This window comes from Syngnathus leptorhynchus, unplaced genomic scaffold (assembly GCF_054491065.1).
Source record: "Syngnathus leptorhynchus isolate UIUO unplaced genomic scaffold, UIUO_Slep HiC_scaffold_23, whole genome shotgun sequence".
NCBI lineage: Eukaryota > Metazoa > Chordata > Actinopteri > Syngnathiformes > Syngnathidae > Syngnathus > Syngnathus leptorhynchus.
In genome coordinates, this window is record NW_028231990.1 from 1297501 (window position 1) to 1312500 (window position 15000).

Below are 15000 nucleotides of genomic sequence, written 5' to 3' on the forward strand. Positions count from 1 at the left end.
GAGCCGGCCGGGCATCACGCTCCCTCCTTGGATGGACAACATTCGTAGTTGACACTTTGTGTCATTTTATCCGAGCGGGCGGGCGCCTCGAGAGGCGGACCGTCCGGGGCGACTCTCGGCCTGTGTTTTCGGAGCCGGCCGGGCCTCACGCTCCCTCCTTGGATGGACAACATTCGTAGTTGACACTTTGTGTCATTTTATCCGAGCGGGCGGGCGCCGCGAGGCGGACCGTCCGGGGCGACTCTCGGCCTGTGTTTAAGGAGCCGGCCGGGCATCACGCTCCTTCCTTGGATGGACAACATTCGCAGTTGACACTTTGTGTCATTTTATCCGAGCAGACGGGCGCCGCGAGGCGGACCGTCCGGGGCGACTCTCGGCCTGTGTTTTCGGAGCCGGCCGGGCATCACGCTCCCTCCTTGGATGGACAACATTCGTAGTTGACACTTTGTGTCATTTTATCCGAGCGGGCGGGCGCCTCGAGAGGCGGACCGTCCGGGGCGACTCTCGGCCTGTGTTTTCGGAGCCGGCCGGGCCTCACGCTCCCTCCTTGGATGGACAACATTCGTAGTTGACACTTTGTGTCATTTTATCCGAGCGGGCGGGCGCCGCGAGGCGGACCGTCCGGGGCGACTCTCGGCCTGTGTTTAAGGAGCCGGCCGGGCATCACGCTCCTTCCTTGGATGGACAACATTCGCAGTTGACACTTTGTGTCATTTTATCCGAGCAGACGGGCGCCGCGAGGCGGACCGTCCGGGGCGACTCTCGGCCTGTGTTTTCGGAGCCGGCCGGGCATCACGCTCCCTCCTTGGATGGACAACATTCGTAGTTGACACTTTGTGTCATTTTATCCGAGCAGACGGGCGCCGCGAGGCGGACCGTCCGGGGCGACTCTCGGCCTGTGTTTAAGGAGCCGGCCGGGCATCACGCTCCTTCCTTGGATGGACAACATTCGCAGTTGACACTTTGTGTCATTTTGTTCGGCCTGTGTTTAAGGAGGCGGCCGTCCTCCACTCGGTCCGTGTTTAAGGAGCGACACTCGCGCTCCGGTTCGGCCTGTATTTAGGGAGGCGGCCGTCCTCCGCTTGGTCTGTGTTAAGGGCGACACTCGGTCCATGTTTGAGGAGCCTGGCCCTGACGCTCCTCTCCGGCCTGTGTTTAAGGAGGCGGCCGTCCTCCCCTTGGTCTGTGTTAAGGGCGACACTCGGTCCATGTTTGAGGAGCCTGGCCCTGACGCTCCTCTCCGGCCTGTGTTTAAGGAGGCGGCCGTCCTCCCCTTGGTCTGTGTTAAGGGCGACACTCGGTCCATGTTTGAGGAGCCTGGCCCTGACGCTCCTCTCCGGCCTGTGTTTAAGGAGGCGGCCGTCCTCCCCTTGGTCTGTGTTAAGGGCGACACTCGGTCCGTGTTTAAGGAGCGGCCCTCGCGCTCCGGTTCGGCCTGTATTTAGGGAGGCGGCCGTCCTCCGCTTGGTCTGTGTTAAGGGCGACACTCGGTCCGTGTTTAAGGAGCCGGCCCTGACGCTCCTCTTCGGCCTGTGTTTAAGGAGGCGGCCATCCTCCACTTCCTTCCATGCACCACCACATTCGCAGTTGACACTTTGCCATTTTTTTCAGAGAGGTGACACTTAGTCGTTTTTTCGAAAGTTGACACTTAGTCGTTTTTTCGAAAGTTGACACTTTGCCGTTTTTTCAGAGAGGCGACACTTAGTCGTTTTTTCGAAAGTTGACACTTAGCCGTTTTTTCGAAAGTTGACACTTAGCCGTTTTTTCGAAAGTTGACACTTAGCCGTTTTTTCGAAAGTTGACACTTAGTCACTTTTTCGCCACAGTGACACCTCCAGCGCGTGCCACGGCGCTTTTCAGGTCTTCTATCCGACCTTGTGCTGTCGAGGACGGCGTGTCCGACGCCGTGGGGAGACCAGCACCATCTCCTCCATACTCGTAAACGGGGTGCTTTGGAAAACGGGGGGAAAGTCGATGAGTACACTGACTACTGGGACCATTTCATTGTACTCTGGCGCACCTGAAGACCAAAAAAGGTACTGCACCTTAGCCCGGGTACCTCACCCCCTGGTACCTCGAGGAGAACTTAGAAAAATTTCGACAAATTTTTGGTGAGCTCCAGGGAGAGAGGCTGATTTTTCGCTTTTTGAGGCCGACCGCCGAACCGGCGCGGGGCGGACTCACAAGCCCCGCAGAGCCGTGGGCACTTAGTCGTTTTTTCAGAGAGGCGACACTTAGTCGTTTTTTCAAAGGCGACACTTAGTCGTTTTTTCGAAAGTTGACACTTAGCCGTTTTTTCGAAAGTCGACACTTAGCCGTTTTTTTGGAAAGTTGACACTTAGTCGTTTTTTCGAAAGTTGACACTTAGTCGTTTTTTCGCCACAATTGGCTCTGAGCTCCAGGGGGAGAGCCTGGTTTTGCCTTATTTCAGGCCGGCTGGGGAACCGGCGCGGGTCGGATGCACGAGCCCGGCAGAGCCGTGGGCACTTAGAAAATTTTCGCCGATTAAGCTGGGACCTCCAGGCGGAGACCGGCATTCCTCGTCCTCGGGGTTCGACCCAGGAACCGGCGCTGGGCAGACGCCGTAGCCACGCAGAGCCGTGGGCACTTAGAAAATATTCGCCAAGTTGGCTCTGAGCTCCAGGCGGAGAGGCTGGTTTTGCCTTATATCAGGCCGGCTGGGGAACCGGCGCGGGTCGGATGCACGAGCCCGCAGAGCCGTGGGCACTTTGCCATTTTCTCAGAGTCGACACTTAGTCGTTTTTTCAGAGAGGCGACACTCTGTCGTTTTTTCGAAAGTTGACACTTTGCCGTTTTTTCAGAGAGGCGACACTTAGCCGTTTTTTCAGAGATGTGACACTTAGCCGTTTTTTCAGAGATGTGACACTTAGCCGTTTTTTCAGAGATGTGACACTTTGCCGTTTTTTCGAAAGTTGACACTTAGCCGTTTTTTCGAAAGTCGACACTTAGCCGTTTTTTCAGAGATGTGACACTTTGCCGTTTTTTCGAAAGTTGACACTTAGCCGTTTTTTCGAAAGTTGACACTTAGTCGTTTTTTCAGAGATGTGACACTTAGAAACTTTTTGCCAAGTTGGCTGTGAGCTCCAGGAGGAGACCGTTATTTTTCGTCATTCGAGGCCGACTGCGGAACCGGCGCTGGGCGGACGCCAAAGCTCGGCAGGGCCGTGGGCACTTAGAAACTTTTTGCCAAGTTGGCTGTGAGCTCCAGGAGGAGACCGTTATTTTTCGTCATTCGAGGCCGACTGCGGAACCGGCGCTGGGCGGACGCCAAAGCTCGGCAGGGCCGTGGGCACTTAGAAACTTTTTGCCAAGTTGGCTGTGAGCTCCAGGAGGAGACCGTTATTTTTCGTCATTCGAGGCCGACTGCGGAACCGGCGCTGAGCGGACGCCAAAGTTCGGCAGGGCCGTGGGCACTTAGAAACTTTTTGCCAAGTTGGCTGTGAGCTCCAGGAGGAGACCGTTATTTTTCGTCATTCGAGGCCGACTGCGGAACCGGCGCTGGGCGGACGCCAAAGCTCGGCAGGGCCGTGGGCACTTAGAAACTTTTTGCCAAGTTGGCTGTGAGCTCCAGGAGGAGACCGTTATTTTTCGTCATTCTAGGCCGGCTGCAGAACCGGCGCGGGTCGGATGCACGAGCCCGCAGAGCCGTGGGCACTTTGCCACTTTTTCGCCACAATTGGCTCTGAGCTCCAGGAGGAGACCGTTATTTTTCGTCATTCTAGGCCGGTTGCAGAACCGGCGCGGCTCGGATGCACGAGCCCGCAGAGCCGTGGGCACTTAGAAAATTTTCAGAGAGGCGACACTTTGCCATTTTTTCAGAGAGGTGACACTTAGTCGTTTTTTCGAAAGTTGACACTTAGCCGTTTTTTCGAAAGTTGACACTTAGCCGTTTTTTCGAAAGTTGACACTTAGTCGTTTTTTCGCCAAAGTGCCCACCTCCAGCGCGTGCCACGGCGCTTTCCAGGTCTTCTATCCGACCTTGTGCTGTCGAGGACGGCGTGTCCGACGCCGTGGGGAGACCAGCACCATCTCCTCCATACTCGTAAACGAGGTGCTTTGGAAAACGGGGGGAAAGTCGATGAGTACACTGACTACTGGGACCATTTCATTGTACTCTGGCGCACCTGAAGACCAAAAAAGGTACTGCACCTTAGCCCGGGTACCTCACCCCCTGGTACCTCGAGGAGAACTTAGAAAAATTTCGACAAATTTTTGGTGAGCTCCAGGGAAAGAGGCTGATTTTTCGCTTTTTGAGGCCGACCGCCGAACCGGCGCGGGGCGGACTCACAAGCCCCGCAGAGCCGTGGGCACTTAGTCGTTTTTTCAGAGAGGCGACACTTAGTCGTTTTTTCGAAAGGCGACACTTAGCCGTTTTTTCGAAAGTCGACACTTAGCCGTTTTTTCGAAAGTTGACACTTAGTCGTTTTTTTGAAAGTTGACACTTAGTCGTTTTTTCGCTGATTTTGCTGGGACCTCCAGGCGAGGACCGGCGTTTTTCGTCTTCCGGGTTCGACCCGGGAACCAGCGCCGAGCGGACACATTCGCTCGCAAGTGCCGTTGGCACTTAGAAGATTTTTCGTTTGTCATGAGCTCCGGGCGGAGAGCGGCGTTTTTCGTCTTCCGGGTTCGACCCGGGAACCAGCGCCGAGCGGACACATTCGCTCGCTAGTGCCGTTGGCACTTAGAAAATTTTTCGTTTGTCATGAGCTCCGGGCGGAGAGCGGCGTTTTTCGTCATTCGAGGCCGACGGGGGAACCAGCCGGAGCGGACACGTTTGCTCGGAAGAGCCGTTGGCACTTAGAAAAAATTCCGTGTCTCGTGAGCTCCAGGGGGGACAGGCTGGTTTTATTCATCCGTAGCCGACATGGGAACCAGCGCGGAGCGGATTGGTGTTGCGCTGCCATATACCTCATCTCTCTCAGGAGTCCCCCCCTTATACGTGCCGATGGTGTTTTGGAAAACGGGGGGTAACTGGATGAGTACACTGACTAGTGGGACCAAGTACACTATGAGCCCCTGGTACCTAAAATGGAAGTATAGAGGCCGACTTTCGGGCAAGATCACGCCGGGTTAGGCTTCCAGGACCTCGGCTAAGCAATTTTAACGGGTTGCCCGGTTCTTTTTTGAACCAGCCCGGTTCTTTTTTTTATCCAGCCCGGTTCTTTTTACACTTCCAGCTGGAGCTCGGGAGCGGCTTTTTGCACAAGATCACGCCGTGTTAGGCTTCCAGGACCTCGGCTAAGCAATTTTAACGGGTCGCCCGGTTCTTTTTTGATCCAGCCCGGTTCTTTTTTTTATCCAGCCTGGTTCTTTTTACACTTCCAGCTGGAGCTCGGGAGCGGCTTTTTGCACAAGATCACGCCGTGTTAGGCTTCCAGGACCTCGGCTAAGCAATTTTAACGGGTCGCCCGGTTCTTTTTTTTATCCAGCCCGGTTCTTTTTTTATCCAGCCCGGTTCTTTTTACACTTCCAGCTGGAGCTCGGGAGCGGCTTTTTGCACAAGATCACGCCGTGTTAGGCTTCCAGGACCTCGGCTAAGCAATTTTAACGGGTCGCCCGGTTCTTTTTTTTATCCAGCCCGGTTCTTTTTTTATCCAGCCCGGTTCTTTTTACACTTCCAGCTGGAGCTCGGGAGCGGCTTTTTGCACAAGATCACGCCGTGTTAGGCTTCCAGGACCTCGGCTAAGCAATTTTAACGGGTCGCCCGGTTCTTTTTTGATCCAGCCCGGTTCTTTTTTTTATCCAGCCTGGTTCTTTTTACACTTCCAGCTGGAGCTCGGGAGCGGCTTTTTGCACAAGAACACGCCGTGTTAGGCTTCCAGGACCTCGGCTAAGCAATTTTAACGGGTCGCCCGGTTCTTTTTTGATCCAGCCCGGTTCTTTTTTTATCCAGCCCGGTTCTTTTTACACTTCCAGCTGGAGCTCGGGAGCGGCTTTTTGCACAAGATCACGCCGTGTTAGGCTTCCAGGACCTCGGCTAAGCAATTTTAACGGGTCGCCCGGTTCTTTTTTGATCCAGCCCGGTTCTTTTTTTTATCCAGCCTGGTTCTTTTTACACTTCCAGCTGGAGCTCGGGAGCGGCTTTTTGCACAAGAACACGCCGTGTTAGGCTTCCAGGACCTCGGCTAAGCAATTTTAACGGGTCGCCCGGTTCTTTTTTGATCCAGCCCGGTTCTTTTTTTTATCCAGCCTGGTTCTTTTTACACTTCCAGCTGGAGCTCGGGAGCGGCTTTTTGCACAAGATCACGCCGTGTTAGGCTTCCAGGACCTCGGCTAAGCAATTTTAACGGGTCGCCCGGTTCTTTTTTTTATCCAGCCCGGTTCTTTTTTTATCCAGCCCGGTTCTTTTTACACTTCCAGCTGGAGCTCGGGAGCGGCTTTTTGCACAAGATCACGCCGTGTTAGGCTTCCAGGACCTCGGCTAAGCAATTTTAACGGGTCGCCCGGTTCTTTTTTGATCCAGCCCGGTTCTTTTTTTTATCCAGCCTGGTTCTTTTTACACTTCCAGCTGGAGCTCGGGAGCGGCTTTTTGCACAAGAACACGCCGTGTTAGGCTTCCAGGACCTCGGCTAAGCAATTTTAACGGGTTGCCCGGTTCTTTTTTTGATCCAGCCCGGTTCTTTTTTTTATCCAGCCTGGTTCTTTTTACACTTCCAGCTGGAGCTCGGGAGCGGCTTTTTGCACAAGATCACGCCGTGTTAGGCTTCCAGGACCTCGGCTAAGCAATTTTAACGGGTCGCCCGGTTCTTTTTTTTATCCAGCCCGGTTCTTTTTTTATCCAGCCCGGTTCTTTTTACACTTCCAGCTGGAGCTCGGGAGCGGCTTTTTGCACAAGATCACGCCGTGTTAGGCTTCCAGGACCTCGGCTAAGCAATTTTAACGGGTCGCCCGGTTCTTTTTTGATCCAGCCCGGTTCTTTTTTTTATCCAGCCTGGTTCTTTTTACACTTCCAGCTGGAGCTCGGGAGCGGCTTTTTGCACAAGAACACGCCGTGTTAGGCTTCCAGGACCTCGGCTAAGCAATTTTAACGGGTCGCCCGGTTCTTTTTTGATCCAGCCCGGTTCTTTTTTTATCCAGCCCGGTTCTTTTTACACTTCCAGCTGGAGCTCGGGAGCGGCTTTTTGCACAAGATCACGCCGTGTTAGGCTTCCAGGACCTCGGCTAAGCAATTTTAACGGGTCGCCCGGTTCTTTTTTGATCCAGCCCGGTTCTTTTTTTTATCCAGCCCGGTTCTTTTTACACTTCCAGCTGGAGCTCGGGAGCGGCTTTTTGCACAAGATCACGCCGTGTTAGGCTTCCAGGACCTCGGCTAAGCAATTTTAACGGGTCGCCCGGTTCTTTTTTGATCCAGCCCGGTTCTTTTTTTGATCCAGCCCGGTTCTTTTTACACTTCCAGCTGGAGCTCAGCAGCGGCTTTTTGCACAAGATCACGCCGGGTTAGGCTTCCAGGACCTCGGCTAAGCACTTCTAACGGGCCCTGGTCCACCCCTGCCAGCGCATTTCAAAACTTGGCATTAATTTCGACCTAAGAGACGAAGTCTGATTTTTTTCTACCACTTGGGCGGCCTTTTTGCACCCAGAACACCCGCACCGGCACCATAAATTCGAAGGGTGCCGAGTGCGTCGGCGCAGATTCTGCGACGGAGTGACACTTCCCTCTTGTGGACATTCGGCGGTAGGTGAAATGCGCACTCGGTCTTCTCTTTTCTTTTCCTTCCAGTGAAACTTTGGCAACATTCTGCGAGCTGCTGGCTTCCAGAACCTCGGCCAAGCAGGTGGAGGATTTTTTTCCACTTCCAGCTGGAGGTGAGGAGGGACTTTTTGGGCAAGATCACGCCGACTTAGCAAGCAAGGTGGAAGTGCCAGCATGCTCCGTGGCTGGAAGTGTGGATGTGCCAGCACCCTCCCTGACTATGGAAGTGTGGAGCTCCAGCACCCTCCCTGCCTATGGAAGTGTGGAGCTCCAGCACCCTCCCTGCCTATGGAAGTGTGGAGCTCCAGCACCCTCCCTGCCTATGGAAGTGTGGAGCTCCAGCACCCTCCCTGCCTATGGAAGTGTGGAGCTCCAGCACCCTCCCTGCCTATGGAAGTGTGGAGCTCCAGCACCCTCCCTGCCTATGGAAGTGTGGAGCTCCAGCACCCTCCCTGCCTATGGAAGTGTGGAGCTCCAGCACCCTCCCTGCCTATGGAAGTGTGGAGCTCCAGCACCCTCCCTGCCTATGGAAGTGTGGAGCTCCAGCACCCTCCCTGCCTATGGAAGTGTGGAGCTCCAGCACCCTCCCTGCCTATGGAAGTGTGGAGCTCCAGCACCCTCCCTGCCTATGGAAGTGTGGAGCTCCAGCACCCTCCCTGCCTATGGAAGTGTGGAGCTCCAGCACCCTCCCTGCCTATGGAAGTGTGGAGCTCCAGCACCCTCCCTGCCTATGGAAGTGTGGAGCTCCAGCACCCTCCCTGCCTATGGAAGTGTGGAGCTATGGAGCTATGGAGCTATGGAGCTCTGGGGCTATGGAAGTATGGAGCTATGGAGCTATGGAGCTATGGAGCTCTGGAGCTATGGAAGTATGGAGCTATGGAGCTATGGATGTATGGAGCTATGGAGCCACCAGCCAGCCAGGCTTGAGCTATGGAAGTATGGAGCCATGGAGCTCTGGAGCTATGGAAGTATGGAGCTATGGAGCTATGGAGTTATGGAGCTATGGAAGTATGGAGCTATGGAGCTCTGGAGCTATGGAGCCACCAGCCAGCACCCTCCGTGGCTCAACCACGCCGGCCCAGAGTTCCAGCCGCTCGGCTTCACTCTCTCACAAGCCCCGCCTGGAGCTCCCCAGCCCGCCCCTGGTACCTCAACTACCGAGGCCAGCCGCTCGACCACGCCGGCGCAGAGTTCCAGCCGCTCGGATAAGCTCTGCCACTCTCCCGCTAAGCAGCCACCGGTAACGGGGAAATGTCGCCGCCTTGTGGACACGCCCTTGTAAATGAATGGGCTTTCGCACTTAGTGCAATTTTCGCCAGCTCCGTGGCTGCAAGTATGGAGCTATGGAGCCACCAGCCAGGCTGGAGCTCTGGAGCTCTGGAAGTATGGAGCTCTGGAGCTATGGAGCTATGGAGCTCTGGAGGTATGGAGCTCTGGAGGTATGGAGCTCTGGAGGTATGGAGCTATGGAGCCCTGGAGCCCTGGAGCTATGGAGCCCTGGAGCTATGGAGCCCTGGAGCCCTGGAGCTATGGAGCCCTGGAGCTATGGAGCTATGGAGCTATGGAGCCCTGGAGCTATGGAGCTATGGAGCTCTGGTGCTATGGAGCTATGGAGCTCTGGTGCTATGGAGCTATGGAGCTCTGGTGCTATGGAGCTATGGAGCTCTGGTGCTATGGAGCTATGGAGCTCTGGTGCTATGGAGCTATGGAGCTCTGGTGCTATGGAGCTATGGAGCTCTGGTGCTATGGAGCTATGGAGCTCTGGAGCTCTGGTGCTATGGAGCTATGGAGCTCTGGTGCTATGGAGCTCTGGTGCTATGGAGCTCTGGTGCTATGGAGCTATGGAGCTCTGGTGCTATGGAGCTCTGGAGCTATGGAGCTCTGGAGGTATGGAGCTCTGGAGCTATGGAGCTCTGGAGGTATGGAGCTATGGAGCCCTGGAGCTCTGGAGGTATGGAGCTATGGTGCTATGGAGCTCTGAAGCCATGGAGCTCTGGTGCTATGGAGCTATGGAGCTCTGGTGCTATGGAGCTATGGAGGTATGGAGCCACCAGCCAGCACCCTCCGTGGCTGGATCAATGGAAGTGTTTTAGGTACCAGGCAGCCAAAGGGCCGAGGCCTCACGCTCGACCACGCCGGCGCAGAGTTCCAGCCGCTCGGATAAGCTCTGTCACTCACCCGCCGCGCAGCCACCGGTAACGGGGAAATGTCGCCGCCTGGCGGACACGCCGTTGTAAATGAATGGGCTTTCGCACTTAGTGCAATTTTCGCCAACTCTCTGACTGGAGCTATGGAAGTATGGAGCTATGGAGCCACCAGCCACCCAGGCTGGAGCTATGGAGCTCTGGAGGTATGGAGCTCTGGTGCTATGGAAGTCTGGAGCTATGGAGCTATGGAAGTATGGCGCTATGGAGCTATGGAGCTCTGGAAGTATGGAGCTATGGAGCTATGGAGCTCTGGAGGTATGGAGCTATGGAGCCCTGGAGCCCTGGAGCTATGGAGCCCTGGAGCTATGGAGCTATGGAGCCCTGGAGCTATGGAGCTATGGAGCCCTGGAGCTATGGAGCTATGGAGCTATGGAGCCCTGGTGCTATGGAGCTATGGAGCTCTGGTGCTATGGAGCTATGGAGCTCTGGTGCTATGGAGCTATGGAGCTATGGAGCTCTGGTGCTATGGAGCTATGGAGCTCTGGTGCTATGGAGCTATGGAGCTCTGGTGCTATGGAGCTATGGAGCTCTGGTGCTATGGAGCTATGGAGCTCTGGTGCTATGGAGCTATGGAGCTCTGGTGCTATGGAGCTATGGAGCTCTGGTGCTATGGAGCTATGGAGCTCTGGTGCTATGGAGCTATGGAGCTCTGGTGCTATGGAGCTATGGAGCTCTGGTGCTATGGAGCTATGGAGCTCTGGTGCTATGGAGCTATGGAGCTCTGGTGCTATGGAGCTATGGAGCTCTGGTGCTATGGAGCTATGGAGCTCTGGTGCTATGGAGCTATGGAGCTCTGGTGCTATGGAGCTATGGAGCTCTGGTGCTATGGAGCTATGGAGCTGGTGCTATGGAGCTATGGAGCTCTGGTGCTATGGAGCTATGGAGCTCTGGTGCTATGGAGCTCTGGAGCTCTGGAGGTATGGAGCTATGGAGCTATGGAGCCACCAGCCAGCACCCTCCGTGGCTGGATCAATGGAAGTGTTTTAGGTACCAGGCAGCCAAAGGGCCGAGGCCTCACGCTCGACCACGCCGGCGCAGAGTTCCAGCCGCTCGGATAAGCTCTGTCACTCACCCGCCGCGCAGCCACCGGTAACAGGGAAATGTCGCCGCCTTGTGGACACGCCGTTGTAAATGAATGGGCTTTCGCACTTAGTGCAATTTTAGCCAACTCCGTGGCTGCAAGTATGGAAGTATGGAGCTATGGAGCCACCAGCCAGCACCCTCCGCGGCTGGAGCTATGGAAGTATGGAGCTATGGAGCTATGGAAGTATGGAGCTATGGAGCTATGGAGCTCTGGAAGTATGGAGCTATGGAGCTCTGGAGGTATGGAGCTATGGAGCCCTGGAGCCCTGGAGCTATGGAGCCCTGGAGCCCTGGAGCTATGGAGCTATGGAGCCCTGGAGCTATGGAGCTATGGAGCTCTGGTGCTATGGAGCTATGGAGCTATGGAGCCACCAGCCAGCACCCTCCGTGGCTGGATCAATGGAAGTGTTTTAGGTACCAGGCAGCCAAAGGGCCGAGGCCTCACGCTCGACCACGCCGGCGCAGAGTTCCAGCCGCTCGGATAAGCTCTGTCACTCACCCGCCGCGCAGCCACCGGTAACGGGGAAATGTCGCCGCCTGGCGGACACGCCGTTGTAAATGAATGGGCTTTCGCACTTAGTGCAATTTTCGCCAACTCTCTGACTGGAGCTATGGAAGTATGGAGCTATGGAGCCACCAGCCACCCAGGCTGGAGCTATGGAGCTCTGGAGGTATGGAGCTCTGGTGCTATGGAGCTATGGAGCTCTGGTGCTATGAAGCTATGGAGCTCTGGTGCTATGGAGCTATGGAGCTCTGGTGCTATGGAGCTATGGAGCTCTGGAGGTATGGAGCTATGGAGCCCTGGAGCCCTGGAGCTATGGAGCCCTGGAGCTATGGAGCTATGGAGCCCTGGAGCTATGGAGCTATGGAGCCCTGGAGCTATGGAGCTATGGAGCCCTGGTGCTATGGAGCTATGGAGCTCTGGTGCTATGGAGCTATGGAGCTCTGGTGCTATGGAGCTATGGAGCTATGGAGCTCTGGTGCTATGGAGCTATGGAGCTCTGGTGCTATGGAGCTATGGAGCTCTGGTGCTATGGAGCTATGGAGCTCTGGTGCTATGGAGCTATGGAGCTCTGGTGCTATGGAGCTATGGAGCTCTGGTGCTATGGAGCTATGGAGCTCTGGTGCTATGGAGCTATGGAGCTCTGGTGCTATGGAGCTATGGAGCTCTGGTGCTATGGAGCTATGGAGCTCTGGTGCTATGGAGCTATGGAGCTCTGGTGCTATGGAGCTATGGAGCTCTGGTGCTATGGAGCTATGGAGCTCTGGTGCTATGGAGCTATGGAGCTCTGGTGCTATGGAGCTATGGAGCTCTGGTGCTATGGAGCTATGGAGCTGGTGCTATGGAGCTATGGAGCTCTGGTGCTATGGAGCTATGGAGCTCTGGTGCTATGGAGCTCTGGAGCTCTGGAGGTATGGAGCTATGGAGCTATGGAGCCACCAGCCAGCACCCTCCGTGGCTGGATCAATGGAAGTGTTTTAGGTACCAGGCAGCCAAAGGGCCGAGGCCTCACGCTCGACCACGCCGGCGCAGAGTTCCAGCCGCTCGGATAAGCTCTGTCACTCACCCGCCGCGCAGCCACCGGTAACGGGGAAATGTCGCCGCCTTGTGGACACGCCGTTGTAAATGAATGGGCTTTCGCACTTAGTGCAATTTTAGCCAACTCCGTGGCTGCAAGTATGGAAGTATGGAGCTATGGAGCCACCAGCCAGCACCCTCCGCGGCTGGAGCTATGGAAGTATGGAGCTATGGAGCTATGGAAGTATGGAGCTATGGAGCTATGGAGCTCTGGAAGTATGGAGCTATGGAGCTCTGGAGGTATGGAGCTATGGAGCCCTGGAGCCCTGGAGCTATGGAGCCCTGGAGCCCTGGAGCTATGGAGCTATGGAGCCCTGGAGCTATGGAGCTATGGAGCTCTGGTGCTATGGAGCTATGGAGCTATGGAGCCACCAGCCAGCACCCTCCGTGGCTGGATCAATGGAAGTGTTTTAGGTACCAGGCAGCCAAAGGGCCGAGGCCTCACGCTCGACCACGCCGGCGCAGAGTTCCAGCCGCTCGGATAAGCTCTGTCACTCACCCGCCGCGCAGCCACCGGTAACGGGGAAATGTCGCCGCCTGGCGGACACGCCGTTGTAAATGAATGGGCTTTCGCACTTAGTGCAATTTTAGCCAACTCTCTGACTGGAGCTATGGAAGTATGGAGCTATGGAGCCACCAGCCACCCAGGCTGGAGCTATGGAGCTCTGGAGGTATGGAGCTCTGGTGCTATGGAGCTATGGAGCTCTGGTGCTATGAAGCTATGGAGCTCTGGTGCTATGGAGCTATGGAGCTCTGGTGCTATGGAGCTATGGAGCTCTGGTGCTATGGAGCTATGGAGCTCTGGTGCTATGGAGCTATGGAGCTCTGGTGCTATGGAGCTATGGAGCTCTGGTGCTATGGAGCTATGGAGCCACCAGCCAGCACCCTCCGTGGCTGGATCAATGGAAGTGTTTTAGGTACCAGGCAGCCAAAGGGCCGGGGCCTCACGCTCGACCACGCCGGCGCAGAGTTCCAGCCGCTCGGATGAGCTCTGTCACTCTCCCGCCGCGCAGCCACCGGTAACGGGGAAATGTCGCCGCCTGGCGGACACGCCGTTGTAAATGAATGGGCTTTCGCACTTAGTGCAATTTTAGCCAACTCTCTGACTGGAGCTATGGAAGTATGGAGCTATGGAGCCACCAGCCACCCAGGCTGGAGCTATGGAGCTCTGGAGGTATGGAGCTCTGGTGCTATGGAGCTATGGAGCTCTGGTGCTATGAAGCTATGGAGCTCTGGTGCTATGGAGCTATGGAGCTCTGGTGCTATGGAGCTATGGAGCTCTGGTGCTATGGAGCTATGGAGCTCTGGTGCTATGGAGCTATGGAGCTCTGGTGCTATGGAGCTATGGAGCTCTGGTGCTATGGAGCTATGGAGCTCTGGTGCTATGGAGCTATGGAGCTATGGAGCCACCAGCCAGCACCCTCCGTGGCTGGATCAATGGAAGTGTTTTAGGTACCAGGCAGCCAAAGGGCCGGGGCCTCACGCTCGACCACGCCGGCGCAGAGTTCCAGCCGCTCGGATGAGCTCTGTCACTCTCCCGCCGCGCAGCCACCGGTAACGGGGAAATGTCGCCGCCTGGCGGACACGCCGTTGTAAATGAATGGGCTTTCGCACTTAGTGCAATTTTAGCCAACTCCGTGGCTGCAAGTATGGAAGTATGGAGCTATGGAGCCACCAGCCAGCACCCTCCGCGGCTGGAGCTATGGAAGTATGGAGCTATGGAGCTATGGAGCTATGGAAGTATGGAGCTATGGAAGTCTGGAGCTATGGAGCTCTGGGGCTATGGAAGTATGGAGCTCCGGGGCTATGGAAGTATGGAGCTATGGAGCTCCGGGGCTATGGAGCTATGGAGCTCCGGGGCTATGGAGCTCCGGGGCTATGGAGCTATGGAGCTCCGGGGCTATGGAGCTATGGAGCTCCGGGGCTATGGAGCTCCGGGGCTATGGAGCTCCGGGGCTATGGAGCTCCGGGGCTATGGAGCTCCGGGGCTATGGAGCTCTGGAGCTCTGGAAGTATGGATGATCCAGCACCCTCCGTGGCTGACCGCTGGTGCTCGGGGCCGGTGAACTCGGCACCCGCCGGAGGCGGGTGCCTCGGTGACCGCCGTCGCTTGGGGCCAGTGAACTCGGCACCCGCCTTCGGCGGGTGCCTCGGTGACCGGTTGTCGCTTGGAGCCAGTGAACTCGGCACCCGCCTTCGGCGGGTGCCTCGGTGACCGGTTGTCGCTTGGGGCCGGTGAACTCGGCACCCGCCTTCGGCGGGTGCCTCGGTGACCGGTTGTCGCTTGGGGCCGGTGAACTCGGCACCCGCCTTCGGCGGGTGCCTCGGTGACCGGTTGTCGCTTGGGGCCGGTGAACTCGGCACCCGCCTTCGGCGGGTGCCTCGGTGGCGGTCGGGGTTGGTGCTTGGGGACCGGC